The following is a 21,109-nucleotide window of genomic DNA, read 5'->3' on the forward strand; positions in this document are numbered from 1 at the left end:
GAACCTTAGAGAGAAAGACAAATGCCTCTCTGGTTAAAAAAAAGAAGAAGAAAAATCAGTCATGTTACTAGAAATGTTAAATGCAACATTTTGAAGCATTTAAAACAAATATGAAAACCCATGATTTACAAAATACCTCAATTTTAAGTAAAGGACAGAACCAGTCTTTCTGATCTCTCGGCCTTGTCTCATGCTCCGATTTGGACCGGCACAACCCTAGAATTCAGAGTGGAACGCAGCGCAGCTCAACGCGGGGGTGGGGTGGGGGGCAGACATCTTCAGCCACCCGCACTGAACTTCGTCTCCATCATTTTATAATCTCAAAGAGCTAGCTCTCAGGTGATCCCTGATCCTCATTCATCTCAGGTGCACGTCTGGCATGACCCAGCTCCCAATGAGTATCAGGGCTGAGATTCTATTTCGTGGTTGCTATGTATTTAGGTAAATGGAAGGAAGTCCCAGCCTCCACCAAAGGAGGGGCTTACTTTAAAATAGTTCTGGAAGGTGCGAGGGCTCCCAAGAGAGCGACAAACAACACAGGTGCCTGTCTTCCCACTTGGATTTTCTGGTTCATTTCTGACACAATGCCAACTGGCCACCTGCAGGCCACAAGTCCAGTCACACCTCGGCCTTCCTTTCCCCTTGCATTTCAAAAACAAAAACAAACAAACAAAACAAACAAAAACAAAACAAAACAAACGCTTGCTCATTTGAGTAACTACCCCGCCTCTCAGCAGTTGTACACCTACCTACCTCATACTGAAAACGAAGTCCTGCCGGTTAGTAAATGACTGCTCAGCAAATATTTGTTGATTCAAATTCTGATTATGTCTAAGATTAAACTCAGACTCCCCTCTGGTGGCTTGTAACCTAAGCCCCAAGCCTGTTAAATAAACCATGACCCGAAGCATAAGGAAGACAGCCTGTGTGTCCACCGTCTCCCTCTCCGTGGCCCTGGGAGACAGACGCGATTATGCTCTGGTACTAAGAACTGAAACGCGGGCAGCAAGCCCTGTCCCCCCCCCCCCCCCCCCCGTTTTCTTAGTGTTAAAACTGGTTAAACTGCTCAGCTCTGCCTCACATTTCAAAGTTAAGTCCAGCAAAGCGCTCAGAGGAAAACTTTGGGCACTTGCGCGTCTGGCTTCTCTCGGCCCCACCGACCATAGTGTCGTGGACGTGGCCCCCACAGGGGTGGCGTGGGTACCCTTCACGTCCAAAGGGCCCTGGGCTACCTGAGCTCTTCTCGCCACTACCTCCCCAGCTCCACGACAGGACGCGACTTCGGGAACGCGTCAGACTCTCACCCCCAACCCAGCTCCCTCCAACCTCCCTGGGTCTGCGCCCCACGCATGCTGCGTGGCCACGCCATTTCAGACTGTCCCAGGTACCTGGCACTGGAGCGTGGCCGTGTTTGGCGAGCGTGCCGGGAAGGGCTCAGTCCGCGGGGACAAGCGGGGGCTGCTCTGCCGGGGTGCACCCTGACCCCCGGCCGCAGCGTCGAGGGCCGGCGGCGCCGCGCAGCAGGTGGCGGTAGGGCGCGGGTAGCGCGGGGTCTGCGGCCGGGGGATGGACGCGGACGCGGGCGCGACCCTCGGGCGGCCGCGCTGGCCCTGCGCTGGGCGCGCGCTCCCGGCTCCCGACTCGGCTGCGCGCGGCCCGGCGGGGGCGGACGCGGCTGTTCCGCTCTGCTCAGCTCTGCTCCGCGCCGCCCAGGCCCGCGCGCCTCCCCCGCGCCGCTCCCGCCGGGCACGCGGGACCCTGGCCACCCCACGTGGCGGCGCTGCAGAGCTGGGAGCTTGGCTGGCTCCTGCCTGCGCGAGGTCCGAGGGCTGGGGGACCACCGCCAGGACGAGGACGCTCACGATCGCGGCTCCTGCGCGCCACCTCCCTGTCACCCGAGCCTCGGAGAGTGGGCGCCCGGGTGGCAGGGAGGAACGTGCGCATACGGATAAAAAGTAAAAGTTGTTTCATAACCTTGTGGGTCCGAGCGTCTGAGGGCTAATGAGGGAAGCTGCCGCCCCGTCTCTAGGTGAATCATTGCTGTGGCACTGGCAAGTGTGGGATAAAAAGCTGAAGGAGACGTCTCAGCTTCGGTCCCCACCCCTACATCTAACAGAGGAGCTGGCCCATTTGGGGAAGGAGCGGGCTGCCCCCCCCCCCCCCCCCCCCCCCCCGGCTCCTCAGCTAAGCTACCTACAGAGAGAGCCCTCTTTTGGCCTGCTGACACTGCCATGGTCAAGGGGTGAAGTACAAGGAATGTCAGCTGAGCCCCAGCAGGACGCCCAGGCTGCAGTAGCAGGAGCCCCAGGTAGAAAAGAGAATTCTCCCATCAGACAGTGGCACTGGGGTGGAGTGGTTCCTGAGTTCTGACTTCCGCAGCGATGTTAAGAGTGCCACTGTCAGATCTAGAGGAATCCATACTCCACCGTTGAGCCTTGGGGCTGATATCTTGGGACCAGGGACGCAGAGAAACCCAAGAAGCACACACTTGCACCTCTATCTTGAAAAGCGGACTTTAAAATTAGACCAAAATCCCAAACAAAATAGGAAAGAACCTGGCGAGAGATCTCATTTGGTTGGGTACATGAAAGGAAGTTAGTTGCCTTTTTAACTTTTGGGTGTAATCGATCCCTTTGGTTCAAGCTAGTCACTTAAAAGTCTCCTTTGATGGTTAAATGAAATTAATTCCCTCAAAGAACATAAACAAATCATGAATCAGTCTCCTAATTGACAACCACTCACAGTGAGCAGGTGACTCACAGAGGAGCAAATGAATTGCTTAGGTGTGTGTTTGCCTTGTTTGAAATCCTCAAACTAAACTGAACAACTACAAGCAAGCCTGTGCCTTCACCCACCCACCCTAAGCCTGCTGTTGCTTGCTGTTCAGATCAACACGTATTCTGCACGGCTGTAACCGCTAAATATTTATTGACTCCGTAAATTGCCTTTCTAACCTAAGAATTTTTGTTTCCAGAGTATCAGAAGCCTCTGGCTTTACTTGTGTGTGCTTGTGGGTGGCTTTTGAAGTTCCTGGAGGGTTTCAGAGGACAAAAAAACCCAGAGGATCTTGGTGATTAGCTAAGGCTGAGAACACAGTGTCAACACCCAAAATAGAAAGTGGTTGGGAACTCGATGACTAGGTTGGCAACAGGGAAAACTAAGGAGGAACTGTGAGGAGGAAGAGCTGCCTACAGGAGACTCCCAGGGACTTCCTTCTCGGACAACTCTGGTCCTCAAAGCTGCTGTCCTGGCGGCTCTTCTCCTTATTTCTGTCACCAAGCCTTCAAGCCAGTTGAGAAAATGCTATTGTATTCAAGTAAGGCTTTATGGAACTTCAAGGAAAGTTTCTTTTTTTCTTCTTCTTTCAATTTTTTATTAAATATTTTCTTTATTTACATTTTAATTGTTATCCCAAAAGTTTGCAAGGCCAAGGGGCCTCTCTTTCCACTGATGGCCAACTAGGCCATCTTCTGCTACATATGCAGCTAGAAGAAAGGAAACAGTTTCTTAATGCCAGCAGCAACCACCGCACAGCCGAGATCATAGGGTTAAGGCGCTTTCTTTCCAGCTGCTACAAAGTCTCTCTTAGCTATCCCCAAACACCCTCTTCCAAGGGAAGAGACCCTATTGACAAGACAGAGGAGGCAACGCTGCTCCTAAGCCCATTATCTCTGTCTGGGGATCTGTCATTGTGAAAAGTTAGATGCTGTTCCAAGCCATGGGCAAGCAGGGGCCCAGTGAAGGCTTCAGTCCCTAGCAGAACCCTGAACAAAGATACACCGTTGTCATCATGCTACGAGTGAGGTGCCCACGTGCTCTACACAGTCACAGTAAGTGGTGGAGAGAGAGTCTGAACCCACATCCATGGTTTTTGTTTTTTGTTTGTTTGGGTTTTTTTTTTTTTTTGAGTGTTGATTCTTCCCTTTTAATTTTTAAAAACTGGATATTTTATTTATTTACATTTCAAATGCTATCCCCTTTCCCAGTTTCCCCTCTAGAGCAGGGCTATCTCTCTCAATGCGGCCTCTGACCCTGACAAGGAAAGAAAAAAATAAAAAAGAAGTGTTCAATTTAGAAAAGGAGACAACTTTCCTACATACAGAGAGAAGCCTCCTTCAGGGCGTCAGAAAGCAACATTTTAAAAAAAGCTTTTCCTGTTTAAAGTATTTCTATTTCCTTTTCTGCTCAATTATTCCTGTCTTGGTTGGTTTGTGGTCAACTTGACACAAGCTAGAGTCATCAGGGAAGAAATATCTTCTATTGAGGGAGTGCTTTCCTGCATGTATGCCCGGAGGCATTTTCTTGATTGATGATTGGTTGATGTGGGAGGGCCCAGGAAAGTGTTGGTGGCTGTGATCTCAGAAAGCTGCCTCCCTGTTTGAGTGTAATGACTGGAGATTGAATCCCTGGTCCTTCAAAAAATGCTGGTCAAGATGGTGGCCTCTCACCTGGAATCTCAGCCCTCTTCCAGAAAGCCAAGACAAGGGGCCCTCCAAAAGCTGCCTGGCTGGGCTACCCCATATTATCAGGTTCTGGGCTCAGCTGAAAGGCCCTGCCTCAACAAATAAGACAGAGAGCAATCAAGGAAGACTCCCAAAGTCTTCAGACTTCTACATATACACACATGCATGTGAACCTCCACACGCATGCTAGCATACCTACATGCACCAAAATTTTTTTTAATTGACCAGCGAGATGGCTCAGTGGGTAAGGGTGCCTGCCGCCAAGGCTAACAACCTGGGTTCAACCCCTGACACCCACGTCAGGGTAGAGGGAGAGAGCCAACTTTCAGCAAGCTGTTCTCCGTCCTCCACATACATACCTGTCTCCATAAATGTGTAGAAATATAATAAAATAACTAAAGAGATAAAAAATTAAATGTAACTAAGTTGATTTTTAAAAAATTAAAAAAAAAAAAACAGGTAGGGTCTGACTCTGTTTTCAGCGCAGTTATGTACTCAGCTAGCACAGTGGTCTCGCACGGCAGCTGTCTGAGGTACACCACTGGCCAATGAGCTTCCACCATGACCGGCTGTGTGTGACCCACATATGAGGCTGCAGTAGCCACCCTTCCGTTCCAGACTCAGTTTCCCCAACTGACCTATTCCCAGTCATTGCCCAGAGTTTGTTCTGTTGCCTTCCCTCTGCCTTAGCCCACTCCCTCTCCAGCCACTCTGGCCTTGATCCTCGAGGCAGCTACGCAAAGCCACCCACCCGGACACCAGTGCCAGGAGCCCTGCCCCCCCCCCCCCCCCCCCCCCCCCCCCGCTTAAAACCACAACCTACACCAACCTCCTCCATTCCTACAGCCAGGCTTGGCGGGAAGGGAAGCCAAGAAAATGCAGAGCTGCTCAGGTTAAACCCAGAAAGAGGTCTCCAGCCTCGCTGGGCTTTTCTTTGAATGCTTAATTGCTTTCTGAACCCCAGATGGGCCCTACATAAAGGAGAAAGAAGTGGAGAGCACCAGTGGTTCCAACCCCAGAAGTCACTCCTATTGCTGGTTTTGTTTTGTTTTATTTTGTTTTCTGTTTCTTTGGTTTTTGTTTTGCTTCCATTTTTATTTATTATAAAGAGGGTATACAAATGTCTCCTGTGTAACTGGAGTTAAGGCACAAGGAGAGAGATTCACCTCAGAGGTAAAGCACTTACCTAGGACACCCAAAGCCTTGGCTCAATCCCATACCCCCACCCTCACCCCTCCATAGTTAAGGCTAAGGCAAATAATTATATATTCTCTTTAAAGAACTACATTAAAATACAAGGATCTCTGCATGTGATAATGATGTCTTCCTAAGTATAGATTCCCAACGGCTTGCTAAGGTTCTGCTTGATGGCTATCCCACAATTTAATGTTTAGTATTGTACTACTGCCTTGATTCCAAGGTATGCTATGGCATTCTTTGACTGTATGGGGATGATCCACCAGTGAGGATTTACCAGCATTTCCTTCCTTAAGAGAGCTGCTGGGGGGTGTCTCCAAGTGAATCAGTATGAGTGGGCCCGAGGCCCTGGCTCCACAGGCCTGAGACACCGTGGTTACATTTTCATTGTCCCTGGGTGGCTCCCTGCCGGCCATGACTGCTCTCTGATGCTGTGCGTTCCCATTTCCTACCATAGTCTCTTGTGAAGAGCTTGTCTATGGGTTTGTTTCTCGCAGGAAATTAAATAGTTACAGAACGGTAACTATTCATCATCTGAGAGCAGATAGGAGGAGTTTCCTACATCATATGGGTGGGTCCAGCACTGTAATAAAGCTGCTCATGGGAGAAGGGGCTGATGGCGTTCTGAGAAGTGGCAGGGAACTAGAGAAACCCACTGAACAGTGCCTTAGGGTGGGAGAGGGGGCCGTAAGCCCAGAAAAGTGGGAATTTGCTAATGCTACAAAGGGAAGGATACAGTTTCTCCCTACTTGAGCCTCCAAAAGAATATAAGCCTTGATTTGTGTCAATGTTATCAATAAAATCCATTGAATTTTATCCTGGTGAGATTTCTTCTACCAGGGCTTTAAAACCCAGAACTATAAATGGGTTAACTTACTCAAAGCTACCATTTTGGAGCTAGGGGGATGGCGCAGTGGGTAAAGCGGGGGGACCTGATTCTCAGCACCCACGTGATGCATCGGAGACAGGAGGATTGTTGGCCGAGAAGCCTGGCCCAGGCAGCAGCAGAGCTCCAGTGGGAGCCATTGCCTCAAAGGAACAACGGCAGGCTAGAGGAGGCCATTTCCCTCTGGGCTCCACAAATGCAAGGGTGCACATGTTTACAGCACACACGCATTCACACGCATATCAAACACAAACATACGCACACAGGTGCACAACATGCACACCCCCACTGAGCTTTTGGCAATTTATTATCACGACAAAGGGTGACTAGTAAAACATTTGTTTAGATTTCCCATCTCATTGCTGGGTTCCATTCCACAGTTCCTGCTCACTGGCACCGTCTGTGGCAGTGGTCCATCAGACACGCTCGGGTCAATTGCTGCCTGTATAAGCTTAATAATTAGTATTCTAAATGAAGGCTATCGTTGCCCACTCTAATAGGGTCCAGACTCTTGGCTAAGAGACATCATTTGTTCCTGTTATTGTTGTTGTTTCATGATAAATAGTGGTGATCTGTTTTGGAATCTTGACTATTTAAGTACCTTTAAGCTACATATAGACTCTTCGGCAATGCACAGATTTTCCCCCAAGTACATCACAATGCTTCCAAGACAATCTTCATTTTACCCACCCAAATGTTACAAGATTTGTTATTAGTCCTTTCCCCCTTTCACAAATGGTTTGCTCTTTTATTCGGGACACCTAACCATCAGAATTGCGTCGCTTTTAGGCATCGATGATATGTACTGCTTTCCATAGAACACCATGGTTGAATGCTTCCTCCTAGCTGTTTGGGAAAACACTTGTTACTTTGTTTATGCAAATAAGTGGTCAGGTTTCTGGATGTGGAAGAATCTGGAACATGATTGGGGAACAATGCCAGTAACAATAATATTGTGTTTATATGGAATAATATTTAAAATAATAGAACTGGGAACTCTTAATTATCAAGAAAACGTCCAAATCGCTACTCTTCTCTCAAGCAGAGAGATAAAACAAGCGTGTATCTGATTTTTGTGCTGGCCCACATAGCTCCTTTTTGCAAATGTGGCTTTAAACCAGCTAATCTTTTAAAAGTCTTTACACTGACTAATTTAGAAACAAGGAGAACAAATGTGGGAGTCTAAATGTAAGGCGCTGAATAAGAGTGATAATCTGTGCCAATGAGCGCGCTGCTGTGTCTCTGGTACCCAATGCCATCCACGGCTTTCATTTAGATGGAGCTTCCTGGAGCCTCTCTCGCCTCCCCAGCACGATGTGCTACGTGACTAGGGTATGGAAGCTTAGATCTGCCCAGGATCTTAGAAAATGTGCTTTCCTTCCTCATTTTCTGGAAGAAAAGGTGCCTGCTCCAAGGCTACCCACTGACAGCCAAGCACCGCCTCACCCCTGCATTGAGCAGAGGGGGCGCACAAACCCCGCCCACCTCTGTGTGTACAGACAAGCCACTTCCCGGTCCAGGTCTGCACTTTGTGGAATTTCTCTGGTCGTCACAGATTTTCAAAACAACTATCTTCACAGCAGAACAAATGGCCATACTCTTAGCCCCTTTGCTTGGAAAATCATACCTTACTGATTTGATAGAGTATAATTTTTTTTCAAAGGTACTTTTAATCACTAAAATATTTTAGTGGCCAATATTTGGGCTGTTCCTAATTTGTGGCTGAGTTGCAAACAAAAGGTGCTCAGAAGGCAGGTGTTTGGTACCCAAAACACATCCTCTCTTCTGAAAACTGCTTAAGCAGCTGCTGCCATCTCTGTCAGTGAGAGGCTGTGGCATGAAGGTGAGAGAACGAAGCCAGTGTTTCTATAGCAAATGGTAGCACTAAAAATAGTGTCTGGAGTGGAAGGAGGGTGCGGAATAATTTTTTTCATTGTTTCCATGGAAAACCAGGAGCGGGGATGGTAAATCCGTGGTCTGACTGTGCCGATGAGTCCTCGGGTAGATTCGCAGATTTGCTGAGAGGAAAGAGGATAGCAGTCACTTCCTGGCTATTATTTGCCTCACCCCGTCCCCTTAGAATGGAGGGAGGTCTGTGGTTTATTTCATGGATCTGTGGCAAGTTTTCTTGATTGTATTTTGAATCTAATTTGTCTATTGCCTGATCAGCGTCGAGTCCATACAGAATCGCCTAGGGGTGGGAAGCCCTGTGCACAGATGAGATAAAACCGAGTCTCAGTTTAGTGTGCATTAGAGTTCTCTCGCAGCTCGAAGCATTCCTGGACTACCTTTGGTAGGCAAGCTTCCTTGGTTTTTGCTAGTCTTCCTTTCCAAACCCTCATTCCAACAAGCCTTTGTATAATGTTCCATTAGTAGAGCAACAACTGGCAACCAATCCCTTCAAAGGGATCAGTGGCAATCATTGATTTGAAGTTTTCCACTCAGTGGGAGTATGCGTAATTTCCTGAAACCCTGGTGGGGGTTGGGGGCAGGGGGCGGGGGGGGGGGGCAGGGGGAAGGAAGCTCCTAAGTAGCGCTGGGCTGTTGGTGAAAAGCACTGGTGAGGGCATTATGGGAAATGTTGGGTACAGGTCCTCTGCAAGTCTCTTACCGCAATGCCAAGCACAGACTGCTTCCGCATGAGTCAGATGCAGAGCGGGTGATGGTGGCACACATATGCTCCCTTTTTTTTGCTCCAAATACAATTGGACAACATATCTGCATTCCAGCTACCTGGAACCCAGGGGGACCCTGTCAAAGTTGAAACAGCAGTAAATAGTCACGTGAGACTATTCACGTGATCCAGTGGTCAGCCCCCAAGACCCTTATGGTGAGTGTCGCATTTAAATGAGAAGTCAATTCTCCTCTCTTTGTGGAGAATCTAGAGAAAGTATTGAATTCAGGTTATGGTAATTTGGTGTATCTCAACTCAAGTGTATGACAGAAACTTGAACGTCTTTCCGTTTAGTCCATGGGACAGAACGATGAAACCGTGGGGCCGGTCGCACCAGCTACATATGACAGACAGGAGCCATGCTTTTTGTTTTTTGTTTTTTGTTTTGGATTGCCTGAAGTTTAGGGGTGCTACACTCCCCTCCTGTCACTTGCCTTCCCCTTTGGCCTCAAAGGGGATTGTCCTAAGCGAACATTTTCCTGAGTACATGTGCGGCTTGGGAGGGGACCAGTGAACAGGTCTGTGTGGGCCTTTGTGAGAACTTGGGAATATGGCTCTGCGGTCCTTTAGCTCAGCTGTGGTGCACATATACCCCATATTCTAGTATCCAACACAACACAAACACACACACACACACACACACACACACAAATCAATACAGGTGAATGCAGCGGTATACAAAGGGTTAAACAACTGGACACTGGGGAAAAACCAAAACAAAACAGGAAATGATTATGCTCACCTAACTAAAACAGCAGCAGAGCGCTGTGGTCCCTAAGAACAGAGAAATGAACGCTGAGCCTGAAGATCACCTTGGCTTCTTGCCTGAAGGTGGTTTCTGTGCTGCGTGGGCAGAGAGAGAGAAGGAAGCTGGAGTCTGGCAGCTTTGCTGAGTTAAGGAAATGAAGCTCGTGGAATCCAGGGCGGCTGGAGGAGCTGGGATTCACGGGGAGGGTCTGGGAAGGAGGCTCTCTTGAGGGAGAAGAGCTGTGGGGGGGCTGGGGAAAGGCGACTAGGGCCTTGCCGACCCCACAGGGCGCTCAGGGCTTGCACAGATCTGGGGATACTCAAGCTGTAAGCTTCTCATCACTGATGTATCGCACCCAGCTCATCACTGGAGATACTCAGAGGGTCACTGGAACTTCCCTGGGTGATCACCATTTAGACAAACCAGGCAACGGGTTGCAAGTTGAATTCATTCCTCTCAGGCTCATCTGCTCGCACCTTATCTGCAAGCATCTTGAATATGACCTTATTTGGAAAACATTTTATAGATGTAGCTGGGGAGAAGGGGGCTGTCATAGACTAAGGGTAGACACCTAATCCCGTGTGCTTTAGGGCGATAAAACACCATGACCATAAGCAACTTGGGGAGGAAAGAATCTATTTGGCTTTCACTTCCAAATCACTGCATCGTCTAAGGAAGCCAGGGCAGGAACCTGGGGGCAGCAGCTGATGCAGAAGCCATGGAGGGGTGCTGCTTACTGGATTGCTCCTCATGGTTTGCTCAGTCTGCTTTCTTCTAGAACCCAGGACCCCCAGCCCCAGGGATGACACCACCCACAATGAGCTGGGCCCTCCCCCATCAATCACTTATTAATAAAATGCCCTCTAGACTTGACTATAGCCCAATCTTAAGGAAGCAATTTTTCCTTTCCTTTCTTTTCTTTTCTTTCTTTCGTTCTTTCTTTCTTTCTTTCTTTCTTTCTTTCTTTCTTTCTTTCTTTTTCTTTTAAGATTTATTTACTTATTTTATGTATTTGAGCACACTGTCGCTGTCTTCAGACACACCAGGAGAGGGCATCGGATCCCATTACAGATGGTTATGAGCCACCATGTGGTTGCTGGGAATTGAACTCAGGACCTCTGGAAGAGCAGTTGGCGTATCTCTCCAGCCCCAAGGGAGCACTTTCTTAATTGAGGTCTCCTCCCCTTAGATGACTTTAGCCTATGTCAAGTTGACATAATACTATCCAGTATACCATGTTATTGCTATTCTTATAAAAAGGGAAATGTAGACACAGAAACACACAGAAAGAACGCCGCGTGAGTGTACAGGCGGAGATCCTGCATGTGAATATGCAAACCAAAGATTGCTCCCAAACCCACAAGCCTAAGAAATCTGGAACAGATTCTTCCTCGGTGATCTCAGAGGAGCCAGCCACACCCCCACCTTGCCAGCCGACTTCAGCGTGAGAACGGGAGGGGATACTCTTCTGTCCTTCAAGCCTCTCAGTTCAGGCAACCTTGTTATGACAGCCCTAGCAAAGTTATACACAAAGGCTAAGAGGAGGTATGGAGGAGGGAGTGACCAGTGGCAGACACTAGAAGCACACCCTGTGAGCCTTGGGTCTCTGTTTTTGCTCAGCAAGTTCACAGTTGTGCTGCCTCGGCTGGATTTACAGCATCGAAAAGCAGAACGCCTACTTAGTGAATTCAAGTTAAATCAAAGGAGAGGGAAGGAGAGGATAAATTACACCAAGGGTGTCTGAGAAAATAGGGCTCATATTATTTTATGTCTATCTAAAATTGCACGAAAAACCTGTGTGTGCATATACATAGATACATAGTTTAAAGAAGTTACACCACATGGGATAACAATATATTCCCAAGAGCCATAGACTAACTAACTAACACAAATGCCAGTACCAAACATGAGAAACCCCTCTGAAGTTGTTGGTCAGGGGAGTCCAAGAGTCTCAAATGGTAATGCATCCTCTGTGCCATTGTGTGGTGGAAGTATGCGATTCTCCTTTTTCTTCTTACAAGGCATTACAATCAAAAGATCGCCTTGAATCACAGAAGAGACTTGGGACTTCGGATGTTTAAATAGATGGAAAGACCATAGGGACTTTTGATTAAATGTATTTTGTATTGTGATATAGGCAGGAGTCTATGGCTAGGCAATGGAATGAGAATGACAGACTCATATATTTCAATGTTTGGTCCTCAGTGGTGGAACTCTTTGGGAAGGACTAGGTATGGCCTTGTTAGATATTTCAAAAGTTCATACTATTCCCAGGTAGTTCTCCTCCTCTCCTCTCCCCTCCCCTCTCCCCTCCCCTCTCCCCTCCGCTTCCCTCCCCTCCCCTCTCCTCCCCTCCCCTCCCTCCAACCTATGGATAAGATGGGAAGCTCTCAGCAACTGATCCAGCACCAGACCTGCCTGTGTGGTGCCATGCTCCCTGCCATGATGGTGATGGACTCAGCCTTGGGAACCGTAAGCTCCAATAAACTTTTCTTTAGGTTGCCTCGGTCATGTTGCTGTGTCACAGCAACAGAAGAGTAACTAAGAGGAAGCCACACAGGGAATTCTTATGAAAAAGTAAAGTAATAGAAGGGAAAAGGGCTGGGTGATGGGCGGAATTGTTTTGCTCTTTGCTGCAGATGCTTAGATGGAGAATAGGTGGCTCAAGGGCTGGTGGGAGATGGCTCAGCAGTTAAGTGCACTGTCTGCTCTTCTAGAGGAAATAACAGAGTGAGATGCTCTGTTGTTTGTTCTTATTATAATAAATATAGATTGATCCCACTTTTATTATTGTCTTTAGTGTCTGCATGTGACTATGTGCTATGAGGGCAGGTGCCTGTGGAGGTCAGAGGGCTGGAGCTCTAGACAGCTGGGAGCCTCCTGACATGGGAGCTGGGAATGGAACTTGAGTCCTCTGGAAGATCAGCAAGTGTTTTTAACCACTGAGCTATTTCTCTGGTCCCTAAATATATTTTTAAAGACTCTCCTCCTCCTGCCAAAAAAAGCAGGAGGAGATTTCCCTTCCACAGTCCAAGTGTCACTGTGTGACAAGGTTGTGGGGATAAGGAGTCTCTACCTGAACTGAGGTGAGTCCGATGCAGGTATCTGGTGTTAGTACTCATGTGCAAGGTGTTAAAAGTCAACGCACTTGCTGTGAGTGTTTGATGTAATAAGAGCTCTGGCCCATACTGTCTGTAAGGAATTTTCAAAGTCTTCCTGAACATCAGTTTTACTATCAGTGAAATGAAAGGAGTTGAACTGTTTAGAATTTGTATGGTCTTATCTTAGTCAGGGTTTCTATTTCTGCACAGACATCATGTCCAAGAAGCAAGCTGGAGAGGAAAGGGTTTATTCAGCTTACACTTCCATACTGCTGTTCATCACCAAGGAAGTCAGGGCTGGAACTCAAGCAGGTCAGAAAGCAGGAGCTGATGCAGAGGCTGTGGAGAGATGTTCCTTACTGGCTTGCGTCCCCTGGCTTGCTCAGCTTGCTTTCTTATAGAACCCAGGACCACCAGCCCAGGGATGGCACCACCTACAATGGGCCCTCCCACCCTTGATCACTAATTGAGAAAATGCCTTATAGCTGGATCTCATGGAGGCATTTCCTCAAGGGAGGCTCCTTTCTCTGTGATAACTCCAGCTTATGTCACGTTGACACACAAAACCAGCCAGTACAGATCTCACATTCATATATGTGCAGCAGACCTGGCAGGAGACTAATAAACCAACTGTCATTCTTTCCCCGTGGATGGGAGACTGACAATGACTTGGGTTTTTAAATGTACTCACACACACACATGCATATGCATACACACATGTATATTATATTATAAATAGATAGATAGATAGATAGATAGATAGATAGCCCCAGAGACTCGCGTGTTTGAATGCTTGGTCCCCAGTTGGGAGAACTGTTTGGGAAGTGATTAGGAGGTAGAGCCTTTTGGGAGGTGTGTCTCTTGGGTCTGGCTTTGAGGTTTTAAAGGCCTCAGTCTATTGCCAGTTAGTGGATCCTACTTGTGGATAAGAATACTTAGTGACACTTAGAAACCCAAAATGGATACAGACAGGTTAGGATGACAACCAGGATGCAAACTTGGGTCCTATGGCTCACCAGGTTAGCATTTACAACCGCCACTATGTGTTCTATAACCTGGTTATTTCTACTTTAAACCAAAAGAGCTGTTTTTCTCTTATTATAAGCATGCCTCCTGATAACTGTATCAAAAAGATATATACATGACTTATAAGTCTATTAATGTACTGCAAAGGGTGTTTCAGTAAGTGAACTAAAATACACTGTATTATAAGAACAGAAAATCTGTATAGACTGAATAATATTCATAAATAGAATAATAATTTGGAATATTTTTTCTTTCAGAAATTTTTCTAATCTAGTGGAAGGAAATATTTTGATATTTATGTTAATGCATGTGAAAGAAATTTAAATACAGTTTCTTTTAAAAAAGCACAAAGATTCACATACCGACACCAAACCCAGACACTATTGCTGATGCCAGGAAGTGCTTGCTGACAGGAGCCTGCTACAGCTGTCTCCTGAGAGGCTCTGCCAGTGCCTGACAAATACAGAATTCGGATGCTCGAAGCCAACCATCGGACTGAGGACAGGAACCCCAATGGAAGAGTTAGGGGAAGGACTGAAGGAGCTGATGGGGCCTTATCAGGCGTCAATGGGAGAGGAGGCCCTTGGTCCTGTGAAGGCTTGATGCCCCAGTGTAGAGGAATGCTAAGGAGGTGAGGCAGGAGTGGGTGGGTGGGTGGGGGAGGACCCTCATAGAAGCAGTGTAAGGAGGGATGGGATAGGGGGTTTGCAGAGGGAAAACCAGGAACGGGGATAACATTGAAATGTAAACAAATAAAATATCCAATTTTTAAAAAGCACAAAGATAACAAAATGAAGACCTTTAGCCGAGCCTGGCATCAATCACCACACTCCTAGCACTCAAGACTTGGAAGCAGAAAAACCAGGAGTTCAAGGTCACCCTCAGCTACCTCAGACCCAACTTAAAACAACTAACAACCCACAGGACTCTAAATGGTGCAATGTTTATACTGTCCAGCACCCAAGTAAAGATATGTCATGCTGAGAAAAATGTGAGCTATAGTCAAAATGGAAAGAAAAAAACAGTTAATAGGAACAGATGCAGAAATGAATAGGTTGCAGAGAAAACAGACAAGAAAAGCAATCGATGTAGTGATAATTTTGGAATTTTTGGTTTCTTTAAAAACCACAGAAATATTACAAGACTACGTTTTCCACTTTAACCCCAGCTGTGGGACATGGGGCTGCTTCGGATTGTCCGCAGCAGCTGACTATGATTTGTCTTGTGCTCTAATGGGGTTGTGATGTTTCCAGCTGCAGATAGTTTCTGTGATTGGAATTCTGGGGGACTCTTCAGAGGGTATATAAATGCCAGGACCTGAGAGGCAGGGGCAGGGGGTGTTGCTTGATGCTTGGTTGCTGTTGGTCGCATTGCTAAGTAGTTATGTTCAAAGAAGAAGAAACAACAACAACAAGAAGAAATTAGATATCCCAATGGCAAAGATCAAACTTACCCCAAGAAACTTGACACCCCTAATCAGCAGGAAATAGTCTAATGATAACATCTCCCCTTTTCCTTTCTACCCTTTATTCTCTCCTGTCTAGTGTTACCGGGTTGATAGGGTGGGAAAGGGGTGGACAAGGATGGAAGAAAGAAAAACCCACAAAGTAGCGAATGCTAGATCTACTTTGGAGAACCTGCTACAGCCATTTCCTAAAGCAGTATAGTTTCTCTGTGTATTCTCAGGACATATCTTTTTACCCCTACATTCTCACCCCTCATTAGAGAAGCTCTGTCTGCAGCAGATGGAGATGATCACAGAAACCCACAACTGGTCATATGGAGAGAAGAGCTGGCTATGGCAAGCCCAACACCCCTATACCTAGGGCTCAGGGGACATCTCAGAAGATGAGGTGGAAAGCCTGTAAGAGCCAGAGGACCAGGACCTCATTCAACATAGCTGCTTCTCTGAATGAAACAGAAGCTACACCCATGAAATCTCAAAAACATGGCTGCCTACACAAGACCTGAATAGTGACAACACTAAATGACGTGCTAACACGGATAAAGGAGATTACAAGGCCTGCCCCCAGATGAGGAGATACAGATGACTACTCGCTGCTCAGAGAAGGGGAATCTGTCATCTCCAGGGACAAGCCTCCTGACTGACAGACTAGTCAGTCCCAAGTGGTCAGCCCTAAACAAATACACATGCTATGAGCAACTAAATGGACTCAAGAGATCACGTGTGCACACGTGTGTGCACATGTGTGCATGTGCATGCATGTGTGTGCACATGTGCATGTGTGTGTGCATGCATGTGTGTGCACATGTGCATGTGTGTGTGCATGCATGTGTGTGTATGTGAGAGAGAGACAGAGACAGAGACAGAGACAGAGAACTGAAGAAGTCCTGATTTGAGAGGGAGTGAAGAGACAAAGGAAGATTTGGAAGGGGGAAAGGAAGGAATGGAAATAATGTAACTGCAGTATTCATGTAGGAAATTCTAAAAAAAAAAATAAATGTTTTAAAAATTAAAAAATGATCAGATGTGTATTGATATGTATACTTATGTAATATGTATGTATATGCATGACAATTACTGTTGTGACTTTTACTGATATATATAATATGCATGTAAACACAGATTGATACTTTGATTTTATTTTTAAAACTTTCATACAGAAGTAATAGGCTTCACTATGCCATTTCCACATTTAAACTTCAATATACTATGTCCTTACTTGCCCCATCCACTACTGTCCTCCCTGTTTCTGATCTCCCCACTTCTTGGTCCCTGTCCTTCCTCAAAATAGTTCTCCTTTCTTCTTTCACACCACGTGTGACCCTGAGTGCCTGAATCATGGCACTCTCAGGTTGCCACATGGACCTCAGAGCCCGCTGCAAAACATGTGGCTGCCCAGGGCCTCTGACTTTTGAGTGCCACGATTTTCTCTGAGAAGACTCGAAGGTGACGTTATATTGGGTATCAGTGGCACAGGTCGCAAGGGTAGCGAGGGTGAAGAACTGAACCAGCCGCAGCCGCAGGCTTTGCAGGAGAAAAGAATAAGAGGAGAAGACGAGAAGAAGGGGGTGGGGCACACTGAGAAAATTAAATAGAAGGAAAGAAAAGAGGAAAAGTCTTATCCTGGTTCCACTGAAGATGACTCTTTAAAACAAAGAAAGAAAGGGTCAAATAAAGAAAAAAGAGCAAGATGTTTGTTTGTCTATTTGTCTGTTTGTCTGTTTGTTTTTTAAGAGCGAGAGGGGTCAAGGACACTGGGCAAACACAGCTCACAGAGCTTCTAGGGGCTCACAGAGCCGAAGCGGCAGCCACAGAGCCTGTGTGGGTCTGCACTAGGTCATCTGAATAGATGGTGTGTTTGTTCAGCTTGGGGGTCTTTGTGGGGCTCCTAACAGTGGGAGTAGAAGATGCTTCTGACATTTTTTTTTTTTTTTGCCTGCTCTCAGAACCCTTTTCCTCCTACTGGGTCGCCTTGTTCAGACTTGATATAAGGGTTTATAAGGGTTTGTGCCCAGTCTTATTTCATCTCCCTAGTCTGTGTTAAGCTCTGTTAGGTTGATGTCCCTGGGAGGCCTACTCTTTTCTGAAAGGGAGACAGAGGAGCAGTGGATCTGGGGTGGGGTGTGGGGTGGGGATCGTCCCCAAACTCTTCAGAAGCTAAATAATTAGCGTCACAGAAACTCCCAGCCTCTTCCATGAGGATGTTTTCTCATGTTGGGACTCTTGCATCCTCCCGAACATCGAGTATAGATATTTGTACATGCAAAACACATCATTTTGTGTATTTGTGTTTCTGTGGGTTTGGCTAGTGTTGTCATCTGATAAGTTAATTATTGTGTGGCTTTACTGCAGTCAAGCGAGTAATCTACACAGCAGCTACTGAGTCCTGTCAGCCTTCCAGAGATAGAGCTGGGCTTGTGGTCGCAATTGGCTCTAGATCCCCAAAAGGATAACCACTTTATATACTGTGTACTGTAGAACGATGAGGGAGGTTTCTCAGTGTTGTTTTTAAATCTAGGAGATACATACACACACACACACACACATATAGGTTTTTTTTAAAAATGGGACCTACATAAAGATAATAATGCTTGCCGGGCATGGTGGTGCACGCTTTTAATCCCAGCACTCAGGAGGCAGAGGCAGGCGGATTTCTGAGTTCAAGGCCAGCCTGGTCTACAAAGTGAGTTCCAGGACAGCCAGGGCTATACAGAGAAACCCTGTCTCGAAAAACAAAACAAAACAAAACAAAACAAATAAAGATAATAATGAAAGTATAAGAAAGTGTTGAAATGCACGTTTCAAGCACATGCTGCCCATGTTTTGTAACAATTAAAATATTTCTCCCTTTTAGAATATAAAATAATACAAAAGTCCATCCAACAACATATATAAAGGACTCAATACCATGGCCGATGTGTTCTCATGAGCTAGGAGTAGAAGAAAAACGTATCAGCCAGACAAGGTGATCTGTGGTAGCCAGACCGCTAACCTTATGCTAATGGGCAAAAAACACTGAATGGTTGCCTACCAAAAAAGAGCTAAAAGAGAATAAAGACACGTGCTTAAGCCACCTCTGTTGTACTGGAGAACAGAAACGAGTGTGAGGGTTTAAGTGAGAATGGTCCCCCTAGGCTCATATACTTGAATGTTTGGCTTCAAGTTGGTAGACTGTGAGAGGATTAAGAAATGTGGCTTTGCTGGAGAATGGTGGCGCAAGCCTTTAATCCCAGCACTTGGGAGGCAGAGGCAGGCGGATTTCTGAGTTCGAGGCCAGCCTGATCTACAGAGTGGGATATACAAAGAAACCCTGCCTCAAAAAAAAAAAAAGAAAAGAAAAGAAAAGAAAAAAGAAAAGAAAAGAAAAGAAAAGAAAAGAAAAGAAAAGAAAGAAAGAAAGAAAAGAAATGTGGCTTTGTTGGAAGAGGTGTGGGCTTGCTAGAAGAAGGTGTGGCCTTGTTGTTGCAGGAGGCGTGGTCTTGGAAGGGCGTGGCTTTGTTAGAGGAGGTGTGTCACTGGCTGAGGGGCTGACTTGGCTCACCAGGCCCAGTCTTTCTCTCTGCCTCTACTTGTGGATAAGCTCTGAGTTCTCAGCTACTGCTCCACCTCTGTGCCTGCCTGCTTGCTGCCGTGCTCCCCACCATGATGGTCATGGACTCACCTTCTGACACTGTAAATAAGAATCCCGAGAAATGCTTTCATTCATAAGATGCCTCGATCATGTTTTACTTCACAGCAGTAAAACAGCAGTAAATAGCTAAGACATCAAGTAACAAGCAAGTGAGAGAAATAAAAGCGTCCAGACGTGAAATGTAAACGATATTTGCAGATGTTGTTATTTTATATACAAACATCCCAAGGAATTATCCAAGAGGCATCAGAACCAATAAGCAGACTCAGCAGGGCTGAAGGTCACTCACTGATCAGTACATAAAAGCCAATAGTATATTGACAGTAAATAACCCGAAGCTAAGAAAATTCCATTTATAATAGCATCAAAATAATAGAAAACACAGACATAAATTTAACAACAGAAGCACAAGATGTGTACACTGAAACCATAAACCTCTGTGGGAACAAATTAACCGATACCTAAATAGATGGGCAGTCAGCCACAGTCAGCCCTGCTGTTTATTGTTAAGATAACAAGTGCCCTAAATGGGTTTATAGATTTACACCATGTCTACCAAATACTAGCTCACCTTCCCTACTGGCATCTGAAAAGCTTATTTATAGGAAAACATAAGAATTTCAGAGCAATCAAAACAATCTTGAAGAACAGATTACAGGAAGACTCAAGTTACAGTGAAAGTGGCTACAGAGACGGCTCAGTGGTTAAGAGCACTCGCTGCTCTTCCAGAGGACTACACTTCAGCTGGCAGCACCCACATTGGGAAGCTCACAACCACCTGTAAGTCCAGTTCCAGGAGATCCGCTGCTGTCTTCTGGGCTTTGGCAGGCACTTGCACACACACACACACACACACACACACACACACACACACACACACACTGAGAGAAAGAGACAGAGACAGAGACACAGAGACTGAGAAGAGACAGAGAAATAAAAAAGAAAATCTATTTTAAAAGTGTCAGTCAAACTACTGAAACCAAGGCAGTGCTGTGCAGTTGTAGCCAGACATACATATAGAAGAACAGACGTGGCAATACAGAAATTGTTCCCCACATTGATGGCTGAGTGACTTTCAACCTCATTGCCAAGAAGCCTCACTGGGGAAAGAGCCATCTCTTCAACAAATGATGATGGGGTAACTGGGATCTACATTCCAGAGAGTGAATCTGATTCTTTTCCTCTCACATAAAAAGACACAGTGGTGGTTGTGCATAAATGTAAGTGCTCACATGGTAAGACTCTAAAAACACAAGAGTAAGCCTTTGTGTCTTTAGGACAGGTGCTTACTTCTTGGAAATGCTACAGATAAATAAAAAGAGGTCAAAATTGGTCAAAACCGCCAACATTTGTGTCTCAATGTACATCAGCTAAGTTCGAACGCATCCAAAACATCTGTAAACTACATAGTGGGTAAGCGACTTGTGTTCAGAATGCAGAAAAAAACTCCTACAACTCAGTAATTAAAAAAAGCAAATCGCTTCATTAAAAGTGGGCACATGATTTATACAGACATTGCTCCAAAGGCCTATTGGAATGAATGTTCTCAGTGCTTCACAAAGAGACACACAGAGTAACCCAGCTAGGCCTTCTTCTTGTAATGGATGTACCACAACCCAACCCAGGCTAGCAAGGAGCACTGGTCGGGCTGTCTTTTATGCCCTTAAAGCAAGGGGGAGCTCCCCACAGCCTACTCCTGATTGGCCAATTTGGAAAGTGGTTAAAAAAAAAAAAAAGGAAGGAAGGAAAAGAGGGGAGGGGCAGCTGATGTGGGCCATCAAGCTCTGGGAGTGCAGCAGGACCTTTGCACGAACAGAAGTCTTACTAGGTGAGAGAGAGTCAAAGATTTGAATTTCTTTGCATGAATACTCTACAGGGAGGGGGGACAATTATGAAATATTTGTCCTTGTCAGAGTGG

At 46.2% G+C, this 21,109-nt stretch overlaps 1 protein-coding gene across 4 annotated transcripts in view; it reads right to left on the bottom strand.

The window, feature by feature from the left end:
- Nucleotides 1-1,908, bottom strand: part of Cracdl (capping protein inhibiting regulator of actin like) — a 108,414-nt gene extending 106,506 nt beyond the window's left edge. For 2 of the 4 annotated variants that reach the window (XM_006496295.4, XM_006496296.4), the window contains exon 1: nucleotides 1,389-1,908. The gene's annotated coding sequence lies outside the window, so the exon portion shown is untranslated. Of the gene's footprint in view, nucleotides 1-753; nucleotides 973-1,388 lie in introns of those variants that run through there. The other 2 variants (NM_028096.1, XM_006496297.2) reach the window with 2 other exon arrangements.
- Between the last annotated feature and the right edge of the window lie 19,201 nt (nucleotides 1,909-21,109).

The sequence above is a fragment of the Mus musculus genome, chromosome 1 (assembly GCF_000001635.26).
Source record: "Mus musculus strain C57BL/6J chromosome 1, GRCm38.p6 C57BL/6J".
Classification (NCBI taxonomy): Eukaryota; Metazoa; Chordata; class Mammalia; order Rodentia; family Muridae; genus Mus; species Mus musculus.